This window comes from Ursus arctos, unplaced genomic scaffold (genome assembly GCF_023065955.2).
Source record: "Ursus arctos isolate Adak ecotype North America unplaced genomic scaffold, UrsArc2.0 scaffold_3, whole genome shotgun sequence".
NCBI lineage: Eukaryota > Metazoa > Chordata > Mammalia > Carnivora > Ursidae > Ursus > Ursus arctos.
In genome coordinates, this window is record NW_026622985.1 from 7,921,482 (window position 1) to 7,934,596 (window position 13,115).

The 13,115-nt window shown below is 57.6% G+C and overlaps 1 protein-coding gene across 2 annotated transcripts in view; it reads left to right on the forward strand.

Moving 5' to 3' along the window:
• Window positions 1-6,180: 6,180 nt before the first annotated feature.
• Window positions 6,181-13,115, forward strand: part of TNS3 (tensin 3) — a 214,607-nt gene continuing 207,672 nt past the window's right edge. For both annotated transcript variants that reach the window (XM_026501953.4, XM_026501970.4), the window contains exon 1: window positions 6,181-6,264. The gene's annotated coding sequence lies outside the window, so the exon portion shown is untranslated. The remainder of the gene's footprint in view (window positions 6,265-13,115) is intronic.

Sequence of the window (13,115 nt, forward strand, 5' to 3'; positions counted from 1 at the left end):
ATAATCTGTGCACCGCTCACCCCATGGTGCTTTTGAATTCGGTGCTGAACGTGAAAAGAACAATTGGAGCATCGGGGATTGGTACTCATTTCAGTAACCTAGTGGGTTCACAGATGAGATCACACACAGAATAAAGGAAGGGGATGGTAATGCTTTTGTTTGAAATTAAATCACAGTTTTTATTATAAAGCACTGTTCGTCAATTCCATCTGTCTGGGTTTGTAACATGTAACGCACCATGTAAGTGGATTGTTGTGGTTCCCTCTTAGATCCGGAGGATGAAGGTCAGCTGTTATCGATGCTCTAAATTTTCATTAAATATTCACATTCTCTTCTGTAGAGACACGTATGTTTTAGCAACAGTTGTTCATGTCCTTCTTGGCACCGTATGCCCCAGGTGGTGCCCACTATTCCTGCTCAGCTAGAGAGACACCGTGACACATTTGTCAGAGACACAAAATCAGACACATGCTTTATCCAGGAAATTTCGTCTCTCTCGGAATAAACCTGTATTTCACTAAAAAAAGAAGTTTAAGAAGGACGCAGACGCGAAGGGGAAACGGAGGGAAAGAACTTCACACGTCCACAAGTTCAGGTCTGGACAAGTTCCCCGAACAAGGGAACCATGTTTTTTGGGGCCAAAGGTTCACAGACGTTTGGGGGCGCTCGGCTCGCTCTGGGGCGCAGAGGGGCGGTCCAAGGTGACATCTCGCACTTGGTCATCTGCGGTCGGGGACGCATCGCTGTGCTCGCCTCTATGAGGGAAGCGTTTTCTCCTTCTAGCTCCAATGGCATTTTTAAAAATAAACTTTTTATTTGAGAATCCCTTTAGATTTATAGAAACGTGGCAAGGACAGTGCAGCGTTCCTGGATAGACACCACCCCGCCCCCCCGTTCTCCCATTGTTACCCTGCCTTACACGGTCACGTTGTCACAGCTAAGGCACCAGGGCTGGGACATGGTGCTTAACTAAAGCCCATAGCATATTTGGAGTTCACTCCTGGGAGCCCACTGTCCTTTCTCTGTCCCAGGACCCCGCCCAGGACACCAGGAGACATTTAGCCCTTGTGTCTCCTCCTCGGGGTCCTCCTGGCCACCACAGTTCTCAGACTTGGCTTTTGATGACCCCGGCAGTTTTGACAAGTGCAGGTCAGGTGTTTTGCAGACCGCCAGCCCCTCAGCTGGGATTGTCTGGCGTGTCTTCCCACGTAGGCTGGGGTTCAGGGAAAGCCCGGCGGGAAACAGAGAGGCTGAGTGCCATTCCCACCACCTCACATGGAGGGCACCTGCTCTCAGCACCACTCACGTGTCACTGTGGACCCTGATCTCCTGGCTGAGATCCCGGACTCCTGAGCTCTGTGCTCTCTGCAGAAGGAGCTCAGCTCGGGGGTGGGGAGGAAGCCCCGTCACCCTGTCTCCTTGGTGGGGAGCTAGCCACACAGACGGTTTGGAAATCTGTGAGGGGCTTTGCCTATTCTTACACAGTCATTCAACCAGTTGTTGTGTCGGTATGCCCTCATGAGTATTTATATTTATACTTTGAATTATAACCCCAAACTGTGTTTATTTTGTTGCTCAAATTGCTCCAGCTCTGGCCACTGAGAGCTCTTTCGAGTTGGGGGCCATGTCCTTTCCACTGCCTCAAGCCTTTTGTGCTCTGAGCGGGGCCTTGCTCTCCGGCACTGTGGTGCTCCCGGCTCAGCTCCTGGGTTTCCTGCCTGGACCCAGAACCGGCTGCCTCTCCCAGAGCCTGGGCTCCTCCCACTGAGGAGCGGGATTAGCATGGGGCCCAGGGGCTGGGTTTGCTCATTGTCACTGGGGTCACTCCTTCCAGGTCTTCTACATTCTACGGTGGCATTTTATTTTATTTTATTTTTAACTTTTTTTTTTAAGAGAGGATGAGAGAGGCAAGGGGAGGGGCAGAGGAAGAGGGAGAGAGAGAATCTCAAGCAGCCTCCACGCCCAGCACTAAGTCCGACACGGGGCTCCATCTCAAGACCCTGAGATCATGACCTGAGCCAAAATCAAGAGTCGACACTGAACGGGCTGGAGTCACCCAGGTGCCCCTCTGTTGGCGTTTTAAATAAAGGATCAAGTTCGTTCCACGGGAAGGCTGCCGGCTTGTGTGTGACCGCGGGCAGTCACTGGGCCCCTGGACCTCAGTTCTCTGGACTGGGAGCCGGCGCTGAGACTCCCTGAGGCACCTTTGCCCTCTTCTACTTTGGGACCCTCTTCTGAACACTGAAGCCGGAGTCCATACATTCTGCAAGGTATGGAGAGCATGTTTCACCCCTCAGGGCACTGGACTAAATGTCACTTAGCGTTCCTGGACATTCCGGACCCCTCAGATTTGTTCATTCTTCCAGGATCACTCATTTATTCAACACACACCCTCTTGGAAGACTTGCTGAGGTCCATGCACCCAGCTCAGCACTGGGGAGGCAAAAACATATCCAGGGAGAAGGCAGGCGGGAGCACCAAGGACTGCTGCGGTCCTACTTCGGGGCAGCTGCCTGCACGTGGGGTGAGCTCAGGACAGGTGGGCTCTGCACCTGCCGGCAGAAGGAACAGGTGCTGGTGCTCCAGGCAAGGGGAGGTGGGATGGGGGGGAGGCCATGCCCACCCGCTCCAGAGGGGGCAAGAAGCTCCTCCCTCAGGCGGCCAGTTATCACCCCTTGGCTCGGACCTCTCTGGAAACCCCAGCAGGTGGATCCCTGTGTCCTGATCCCATCAGGAACGCGCTTGGGTGCAAGGAACAGAACACCTGGCTGTCAGGGCTTCAGTGACCCCAGAAGTCCTGAGCTGGTCCGCCCTGTGGCAGCTTTCTTTCCACTCTGCCGTGGTCATGTTTGTCCTTGTGCTGTTTGCCTTGGGTCTCCTGGGCTCCTGCTCTAAGTGCCACCCAGGGGGGACCATAGGAGGGAGAGCAGCCCCGGCCGCCTGCAGGATGGGGCCAGCTGGCTTCGCTGGGCAGGCTGCTGGGGAGGCAGGGGCAGCTTCCCTCCTGTTCTAAAGATGGCAGGACAACTGAGAGCCGGTGAGTCATTCTAGAGTTGGTGCCAGCTCTGGGACAAGGCAGCCCAGTGGGACCTCGGGGTGCTCGCAATGATAGTCCAGACCCCTTCAATGAACGCTTGCCACCGGGCTGCTGGGAGGCGGCCCTGGGCCATCAGTCTCCTTTGGGGATGGCCTCAGGGGCAAAGGGTGGCCTTCCCCGGGCAGCCCACGCCGAGACAGACCTATGTGCTCCAGGACAGCTCCCACAGCACCAGCACCCGCTTGACCTGCCTCCCTCTTTCCTCCCAGGGTAGGATCCTACTCAGGTCTATCTCAGAGCCCACGTCCATGGCTCCAGCAGTGGCACAGGTCAGGGGCTCCCAGGGCTATGGCTGCAGAAGATGGTGTGTGCATGCATTTTGTCAGAGAGGGTACTGAGGCTCGGGAAAGGCTCTGCAGAACAGAAAAGGTGAAGTGCCAGGATGTGGCTGTGGACTTGTGTGTTTGGGGAGAGAAGCATAGGGAGGGGAGGGGGCCCTGTCCCAGCGAGCTCTAGGGGAGCATGGTACCTAAATGCATCACACCGGCTTGTGGTCCCACTCTGGCCTCATGGTGCCATGAGCTAGGTGAGGCAGCCGTGTCCTGCTTCCTGCTGTCCCTTCCAGCGGCTCTCTGGAAAATGTTACTTTTCAGGGCTAGGAATTCAGAAAATTATCCACATCATTGCCCACATGCTGCCTTTGACCCGGGGATACTAAATTGTCAGACTTTGGCTCTGGTCAAGACCATCTTCATGGCAACGACAAGCTTCCAGGAAGTTCTTTCAGAACTCCAATGGGAAGGAACAACAGGGGCTCTGGGCACCCAATGGGAAGGAACAACAGGGGCTCTGGGCACTAGAGATGCGGCCGAGCCCCTGCCCAGAGCCGCGCCTGCCCTGTCTGTGGTACTGGGAAGGGAGCGGCTGCTCTTGGTGTAAGGCTGCCTGGCCTCAGCTAAACTGGTCTGAGACTTTTGTTTTCAGATTTGAGATATTTTTGGATGGGTGAGGATGGAAAAAATGTGTGTCCCTTTTTCAGATAATTGCAGCATGCCCTGTTGTTCAAGTTCTTGGAAACTCGAAGTTGTGGGCTGGGAAGTGGGAGTTCCTGGACCTGGGAAGCCACTCCCTCCCCCCTCCCCCCCACCGCGCCAGTCTCTGGGCAGGTGTGGGCATTTGTACTTCGGTGAATCAGGGAGCCAGCTGCACGGGCTAAGGGAGAATGCAAGAGCACACCAGGTCCAGCGTGCCTCCTCCCTTCTTGGGGCTCTGTGAGAAGGCTGGAATTCCAAGTGTCCCTAGTCCCAGAAACAAGGGGGTGGTTGGGGCGGGCCCGCTGGCAAGGGGCAGCAGGGTGGGCGGGACTGTTTGGCTTTGAGGGAGAGCAATTTGAGGACAGAGATTTTACGAGGGGCTGCCTGGCAGGGTGAGGACCCCTAGCTTCCCAGCCGCGCAATCTTGGACGAGCCTATTGGCCTTGCCCCTGCAAGTGAACATCCGGCTACCTTCTGAAGTTCAAGTTCACTGAGTCGTTCAGCCAGCGGAGACCTGGACATTGTGACAGAGCCTGGGCCCAAGATGGAGAGACGCCGTAGGCGCTGGGATGTTCCAGCAAAGAGACGAGTTGGCGCAACTGTACGGGATGGATGCGTGGAACCGGGCAGCGTGGAGGACAGTTAAGAGGAGCTTGTTGGCCTGATGGTTCTGGATCTTTTATCATGTTGTGTTGTGAACAGCTGGGTGACCTTAGGCAAGTTACTTAGGATTTCAGCTTTTTTCCCTATGGATAAAAAGAGGATCGTAATAACACCAGTCTCAGCCCCATTTAGGGATCGGCTGGCTGTGACCTCCTCTCTCCTTCCCTCTTCCACAGAGGCTCCTTTCCTGGTACCCCCTGCCTTGTCCTGTGGGCTGTTGGGCTGGGGTCTCCTAGAGGGCAGGAAAAGGTCTGTTCTATTCCCCAGTGTTCCAGAAGCATTTGCCTCGGGGAATGAATGCCCAGCTCCATCTAAGGATGGAAGTCATAACTTTTGACGTCTTGAGAAATCATGCTACCCCCTAGAGCAAGGCAGTGGCTGCTGGTCTTTCCAAGAGGCATTGCAGGGTAGGAGTGGAATTGGAGTGGGGTTCAATCTCTGCTCTCAGTGATGATCCGAGGGGGTCCCCGCAAGGCAGGATGGGCAGGGCTGGACCCTGAGGGCCAGGTAGGTTGGGGTGTCATGGAACCGCACCTAAGATGTGTGCAGCCCTCTCCAGGTGGGATTCTAAGAGAATTTGGTCCTGGTGATGGATACAACCCCCGTCCCTCTTCTGCAGGATGTAGGGTGGTGTGTTCTTGCATGTGCTTTCCTCGTGTGAAGGGCTTCCCACAGGCTCATGGTCCTCAGGGTAAGGTGTGTTGAGGCCATTCTTTTGCATATGAGGAACAGCACTTCTCATTCTGCAGAAGGGGGTGTGTTTTCCAAGGGGTCTTTGGAGGGTGCTGCCCATTTCCTGGATTTCATTAAAGGGAAAACAGAGGCTGACTGACTGAGGGGAGGTTTGGGTCTCTGGGGATGCTGGAATTTCTCTGCCTCTCCTCTCCTGAGGATCCTTCTGGCCTGGGACCCGCTCTCCTGAATGCTCCTGGCTTATTTTAGGAAATCATGTGACTTTTAAAGTCTTCGCAAGCCCTCCCTCCATTGGCCGGACCTTCCAGGGACTTCTAAAGCATCTTGGCTTTGTCCTTCATGGCTGTGCTGCTTTATGTTTGCAGGACCCGGCTGGAGTGTAAGCTACAGGCGGGCAGCGAGGTCTGGGTTCCCGAGGGCACAGTAGTTATAGCACGGAATGAATGAATGAACGAATGAATGAGTGAATGAATGAATGAACAACCAGTTTTGCAGGGATCAGGACTCCAACCTTCGCCCCCACCTGCGGCGCGTGAACGCTCGGAGCAGGGGCCTCCGAGTGGGTCCACCATTTGGCGGTCCTGCCGGAGCGGGTGGGGAGGCCCGAGGGCGCACGGGGGTGCGTGGGGGCGGGCCCGCTTGGCGCCCGCAGGGCCGGGCGCTGAGGCCAGGTGACCCGCGGCCGGGCGCGGCGGTGGCGATTGCCCGCGCCGCCTCGAGGGGGCCCTGCGGCGGGCGCGGCGGCGAGCCAGGAGGACGGCCCGCCCGCGCGCTGCTGCGCTTCTCGGCGCCCGGCTTGCTGCGGCCATCTCCCCGCGGGACCCGCCGCTCGCCCAGGTACGGAGCCGCGTCGCCGCCGCCCGCTTTGTTTCTGGCCGGCGCCCGCGACTGCGCGGCGGGCGCGGGGAGGTGCTCGGGGCGCGCGCGGGAGAGATCCGGTCCGGGATCCGGGGACCGGGCGCGAGACCCGCGGCGCGGATCCGGGGTCCGGATCCGGGTCCGGGGACGCGGCCGGAGTGGCACTGCGCGGCGGCGCCCGGCGGACTTCGCTCTCTGGGACGCGTCCCGAGACTGCAGGGCGGAGAGCTGAGCTCGGGGCCCTCTCCCGCTCTTGGGCGAGCAGGCTCCGTCCCCGTCCCCGTGCTGGGCGGGAGGCCCGCGTGTGGGGGGGTCCCTGGGCGCTCCCTCCTTCCGAAGGAGCAGGAACCGCGAGGGGGGCGCCCGGGGCCCGCGCCACCTGTGGCACGTGCCCCCTGGCCCGCCGGCGCGGTCGCTGACAAGCCGCCGGGGGGAGGGTCCGGGCGCGCTGGGCGCGGGCGGGGGTCTGCGTGCGGGTGGGCACCGCTGCCTGACAAGGGCGCTGGGGGCTTTGCTTGCAGTGATATGATTAGTGTGTGGCGGGAAGGGACTCCAGAGCTGCACTCGATTCTTAGCGCCAGAGGGTGACCCCCACTCACCACCGTGGTTAATAGCAGCGCCCTGGGATTTGGGGCCAGCAGGGAGCACTGTTGAGGGTGGTCACCGCCCACTTACTGAGAAGCCCCCACCCTGAGGGGGTCCCAGTCCTTCACACACTTGGACTTTCGGGGGGGTGGTTCACTTCCTGTGACATGAATGAGTGAGCCTCCAAGACTCTAAAAATATAGGAAGAACAGGAACGTGCAAGTTTTCATTGCATTTATTGCATTCATATTAATATTGCATTATTATCTCATTGCCTAATGAAGCAGCCTTCAGAACCTGCCGTTTTGACATTCTGGGGTATTTGCTGTGTGCCCAGTGCTGTCTTTGAAGTGCCGTAGTTCTTGGCCCTTTGAAAGAGATTTGCTGTCCTGTGATTCTCCCCTCTTTAGGGCCAGGGAGGTTATATTTGCAAATCAATCAACAAGTATTAAGAAAGGCGTTTCTGTGGAGGGGCCTGGAGGGGCTCTGCAGCTGGAGGGTGGAGGGAGCAGGGCCGGGCTGCAGAGGATGAGGGGACCTTTGTGCACAGGGAGCTGACTGGGAACCGGCAGGAGGCCAGACTCCTGACCTCAGAGACAAAGTAATAGCATTTTACTTTGCAATCTTGCAAAGGAATGGTGACCTCAGAAACAAAGTATAGCGCGGTAAGAGCAAGTTCTTCTCGAGTGTTTGTGCTCAATGCTTTGCATGCGTTCATTCTGCCTTTCATCCAAATGGCAACCCTCAGAGGGAGCTGCGATTACTGCCCCATTTTACGGGTGTGCAAGCGGAGGCAAAGAAGAGGCTAGGTATCTTGTCAAAGTGGATGAATCGGGGTGGCGCAGCCCGGAGTCCTGCACTCCTGACCGAGTGGAGGCACATTCCCACCGCAGGTCCCTCAGCTGAGGTGCCAAAGCTCGCAGTAGCAGCAGATGAACCTCTGCAAAGCCCTGAGAAGGCAGAAATAGTAGCCCCTGGGAACTGTGTGCTTCTGGATGCAAATTGACTACGTTTACAAAGTGTAGCTTTGGCACCTAATGGCTTCAAATGGAGCAACTTGCAAATGCGACCCTGGGAGCTAAGGTCAGAGGGTCAAATATGTTCCAGCAGGGGATGTTGCTGATGGGGGGGGGAGTGGGGGGTGTGTGGGGTGGGGGTGGTGTGTACAAAAAAAAGGCCTGAAGAAGGCAAAAGGCAAGAAAAGTTGGGGGAGAGAGCCCCAGAAGGGAAGGTTTCTGACCGGCTGGCTGGCCCATTTTACAGATGAGTAAATTGACAAATAGGGATCTGGATCAAACCTGTGGCTAGTGCCCTGGCTCTCCTGATCCTTCTCTAGGATCGGCCTGGCATAAACCACCACCATGCTGGGGGAAAGCCTTTTGTTCCCTCCCAACACCCTCTCTACCCCTGTGAGCTCCTGTGGGGGGGTGGGGGGCGGTGCAGGGCATTCCTGCTGGAGAAGCCACCAGCTTCCCCCAGCAGCGTTACCGTCCTGCGCCTGCCACCCAGTGGGTCCACGGCTCTCTCAGTGGGAGGCTTCCTTAGGGTGGCTCCCAGCCACGGGAGAGGCTCAGGGAGAGGCCTTGTTTTGTGGCTGGGCCCCAGGGTCCGCTCTGGGCAGCGGGAGCAGGGGTGGGGTGGGGTGGGGTCTGGAAGCTGTGCGGAGCCTGGACTACCCTAGAGCCAGCCGGTGCACCTGGAGACCGCTGTGCTCAGCTCTGGATCTGCAAAAAGCAGTCCTGGTTAGTGGGTTAGCTCAGTAGGTGTCTGGTGAAGCCAGAGCTGCTGTTGGTTCCCGGCAGTGAGCATGAGTGTGGGCAGCCATCACGGTCTTCAGAATGGTCTGGGGCCTCTGCACTGTTCAGCAGCTGTGGTAGAGGTCCTTTTGAAACCCTCCTGGCCCAGCAGGGGGGCGGTGCGTGCTCAGGGACCTGGTATGGAAAGCCATCCCACTGCACAAAGGCATTGTTGCCATGCTGCCCCCCCCCCCCCCCCCCCCGCTTTGAAAACACCCACGCATTCGAGGTCGCTTCCATCAAAGTGCAACTGAAAGGGACTTGGCTTCTCTTAGGGTCGGGAAATGTTACGAATCTGTTCTACTGTGTTGAGTCCTTAGAACTAAGGGCTGGGTCACCGCACCCCACAACTGTTCAGGCTGGGAAGTTACAACTTCTTGATGCCTGTTCCTTATAAAAGCAGGAAATGAGAATCTCCAGGTTTCTGGAAACTTCCTGCAGGACCCTGCTTATGGGGACAGGGTTTGGTGAACAACTACATCTCTCAGTGGGTCCGCTGGGGGTCCACCACATCCACAGAGGTGGGCCCTCCTGCAGGCACGTCGAGCTGTCCCTCTCCTCATGCCCTCGGGGACATCTAGGTCTTGGCTGTGTGCCTGGTGCTGGTGCAGCCCTGCGGAGTGTTCCGGAAACCCCCCTTCACAACCCCCCCCCCCGGGGGGGGGCTGCCTCTGCTGAATTAGGAGGAGGATGCCAGTGAAGGCGGGGATGACCATCACCTGGGGCCAACCTTAGAAGTGTCCCCCTGTGTCACTCAGGGCATGAGGGTCATTGGTGATGACCCCTACACATTTTTAAAGAGTTACATTAATTAAAAAAAAAGGTGGTGATCTGGTATTAATATATTTTGTCCCGAGTGGGCTAAATTAATGACAAATTTATGTTCAAGGAGTCTTGGTCAGTCATCAGGAAAATTCCCTTCAGTGGAGCATTCTCTTGTCAGGGAAGGGAGGTGCTCCTCCTCCTCCACCAGCTCCGGGAGAGAAGCCTTTCCAAGGCATTCCTGGGCTGGGCAGGAAGCCTGGGAGCGTCCCCCCCCTCCCCAGCTTCCCCCTGGGCCCAGCCTAGTGACCTTGCAAGAATGACGCCTTTTTCTGAATGCACAGCTGTGCTCACCGATGCAGGGCACTTGCTGGACAATATCTGATCTGCTCCCAACCTCTCAAGGCGTGGTTTTTGTCTGTATTTTCCAGAATTGGGCCCTGAGACTCGGCGCACTTAACTAGCTTGCCCGTGTCATGGGGCTGGTGGGTCTGGGGACAGAGCCTGTCCAGCCTTGGCCTCCAGGGGCCGGAGCCTGTGAGTGGATGGGGTGGCATGGTGCTGGGAGGAGCCCTGGATTGGAACCCAGGCCCGTCTGCAATACTGGCACTTCTTCCTGAGACCACGGGTCCCCACGGTTCCCTGTGAGGGGCCGGCGAGGTGTCCCCAGCTGGCAGGGTTCCCTCCGCAGCTGCTTCCTCGGACGGGAGCCTGTGTCTCTCTCTGCTTCTGTCTTCCTTCCTCCCTGACCTCTAATTGTGGCACGTGGGGGCTCCCGCCTTCCTCTTCCTCTGCTCTGAAGAGATGATAACGCTCCCTGTACCCGTTGCAGCCCCGGCTTTGTTCAACATTAGGAGACGTCTGTGGGACCCTGTTCCAGCTTCTCCGGCCGGGCCGCGCCCGCGGGCACCATCCACGCCGCGCCCACAGGCACTGTCCAGGCCGCTGAGGGTCTCAACGGCACTCACTGCGCCCAGAGGCAGTGGCCGGGTGTGCCCGGGTGGCATTTCAGTGCAGACTTTCTGCAACTGGCCAGCAGCCGTGAAACCACTGCCTGAGGTTTGGAAGACCCAGGAGCTCTGACAGCCGTGGGAGCAGGCAAGTGCTCTGGGGGCGCAGCGAGGCCTGTGTTGGCCTGTGACTGCTTTGCTCTTTGCAGAGTAGGTCTTGCCAGAGTCAGGACCTTGCTCCTGCTGCGGCCCACAGCTGCAGGGTGCCGCATGTCACTCATTGGGAGCGGGGCGGGGTGGGGGGGCAGGCCCACATCTGGCCTGCGAGCGAGGCGCCCTGGGGCCTGGCCAGCTATTAGCTGGGCGTCTTCGTTCTGTGCGCATTCCTCCCGGAGCTGGGGCCGAGCTGGAACAGCAGCGCTGGCTCCAGGAACAAAAGGGCTCCATTGACTCGGTCCTGGCCTTCCTCCCTCCTAATTCATCACCTCTCAGGGGTTTCCTGAGGCTCACTCCCTCCCCACTGGTGATTTTGGACGCAGATCAAAGGCGCGGTTCAGGCAGCCCGCTGGGAGGAAAGAGTGGGCTCTGGCGGCCACAGACTTGGGGTAAAGCTGCCCTTTGTCGCCGTGAGTGTCCTTGGGGTTCCCCACCTGCAGCCTGAGGCCTCGCTGCCCCTCGCGGGACTCATACCGGCAGGCCCTACAGGGCTGTTCTGTGTGACTCGTGGCGCTGGCTGTCCCTCCCTGGCCACTGCTGACTTGGTCCCGCTGAATGTCCATAGCCCCGGGGTCTCCGGCTGGAACACCACTTCCTCATTCTTGGAGGCGCTATCTGATCCCTGACAGGGGCCAGCCCTGTGATAACCGGAGGAGGTGATGGGGCACCTTTGTCCTGGTGATCCGGGACAGGTGTGTTTCCAGTTCATCACTAAAAGATCTGAAGTGCCTGGTGGGCGGGGGTGTGGGGAGCGGGCCTATCTGTGCTTTTTTCCCCCCCCGCTGGGCGGGGGGGGGGGGCGGGGGGGGCGCTGAGTGAGGCCGGAGGGGCCCTTGGCCCGGTTAGGTGGCATTTTCTCCTGTCCCAGGCCCATGAGGGGAGGGGCACTTGTCATCTACGCTTCTGCTCGGGGTAGGAGAAGCTTCCCAGATAATGGAGCTCTGAGTTTCTTAAGCCAATTTTTGACTCTTTTCCTACAAAACAATTTTCTTGTGCTCTCTGCCGGCTGTAGACTTGGAGAAATGTCTTTCCGACGACAGCACCGCCCCAGAGGCCGTGTTTTCTTCGTGCACTTGATGCCACGTCCCGGCCATGCTTTTTGGGTTGACTGCGCCGCGATCCCGCGTGTCACTCTGTGCCCTGCACTTCAGCCCCAACACGGCAGTGACCGCATGTCCCCACCTGTAACTGCTGTGCGCGCACGGGTGTTGATGGCAGCACGGCTCCCCACGACGTGGACGCGCAGTAACGTTCACGATGACCGTCTGCCCGATGGCCGTGCGCCACCTGCGTGCCCCCTTGCCTGGAGGTTCTTGAGCCAAGACTCTGGCTGCTCATATTCCTGGAAGGACTTCCAAGCCTGGCCGAGAGGTCAAAGAACACAAACTTTTTTTTTTTTTTTATTTTATTGTGGTACAATGCATAGAATATAACATTTCCCATTGTGGCTATTTTCAAGTGTACAGGTCCGTGGTACTAAGCACATCTGTGTCGTGCTGGCAATGCCACCGTCCATCCCTGGATCCCTCTTCGTCTCGTGAAAGGAAAACTCTATGCCCATGAAACACTTACTCCCCTCCCCCGCCCCCAGTCCCTGCCCCCAGCCCTTCCCCCCGCCCCAACTCTCTGGCTCCACGAGTGTGGGTCCTCCAGGGACCTCGTAGAAGTAGGGTCACACAGACTTTGTCTTTTTTGTGCCTTCTTGCCTTATTCCACTCACATCCTGCAGGTTCATCCACCCTGTGGCAGGTGTCAGAACGCCCTCCCGCTTTAAGGCTTGAATAATACTCCGTCGCATGGACGGCCCGCGGTTCGGGTGTCCGTTGTTGGGCACTCGGGCTGCCTGATGGTCTGGCTGTTGGGAGTAACACTGCAGGGAACAAGGATGCACGAGTGTCTGTTTTGAGCCGTGTTTTCACTCCTTTTGGGTGTACATCTAGGAGGGGACACAGACTTTTGGAAGCCCCCCCGTAAATTGCAGTGGAGAGAGCATGTGCTTACTGGAGCCTCGCTGTGTCCACCCGGTGTCCCTGAACGCCGGCACCCACGGGCTAAAAACCAGGCCTGCAGGCAAAGGAAGAGGGAGGCTTCTTACTAAGCTATTTTGACAGATCGTGTAAACGCTGTGATTAATGGAATGAGAAAGCAGGAAGAATGTCTTTCATTTAAAAAAAAAAAAGAGCCTTCAGGGTTGCTTGGTTTTATTTTCAATTAAAAGGGTCTGATTTTGTTTCTGGAGAATGGTTTTAATTTGGATAAATAGTTCAGTGTGGGGACTGCGTGCCGGAGCCCAGGATCTATGAGTGCAGTTACCCAGAGTTCCCTCGGCGGCTGTTCGGAGGAAACACGGACCTGGGCCCCGCGTTGGCCCGGCAGTGGCAGTGAGCATCCTGTGCTGAGGAAGGGGTGGCGGGGGGGAGGCAGTCCTCCTGACTGGTGCGCAGGACCTACGGGGGGCCGGTGGCCTCCCTGAGACCAAGGGGCCCGAGCCTGGTGGTGGTCGCTGGTTAATTTTTATCCT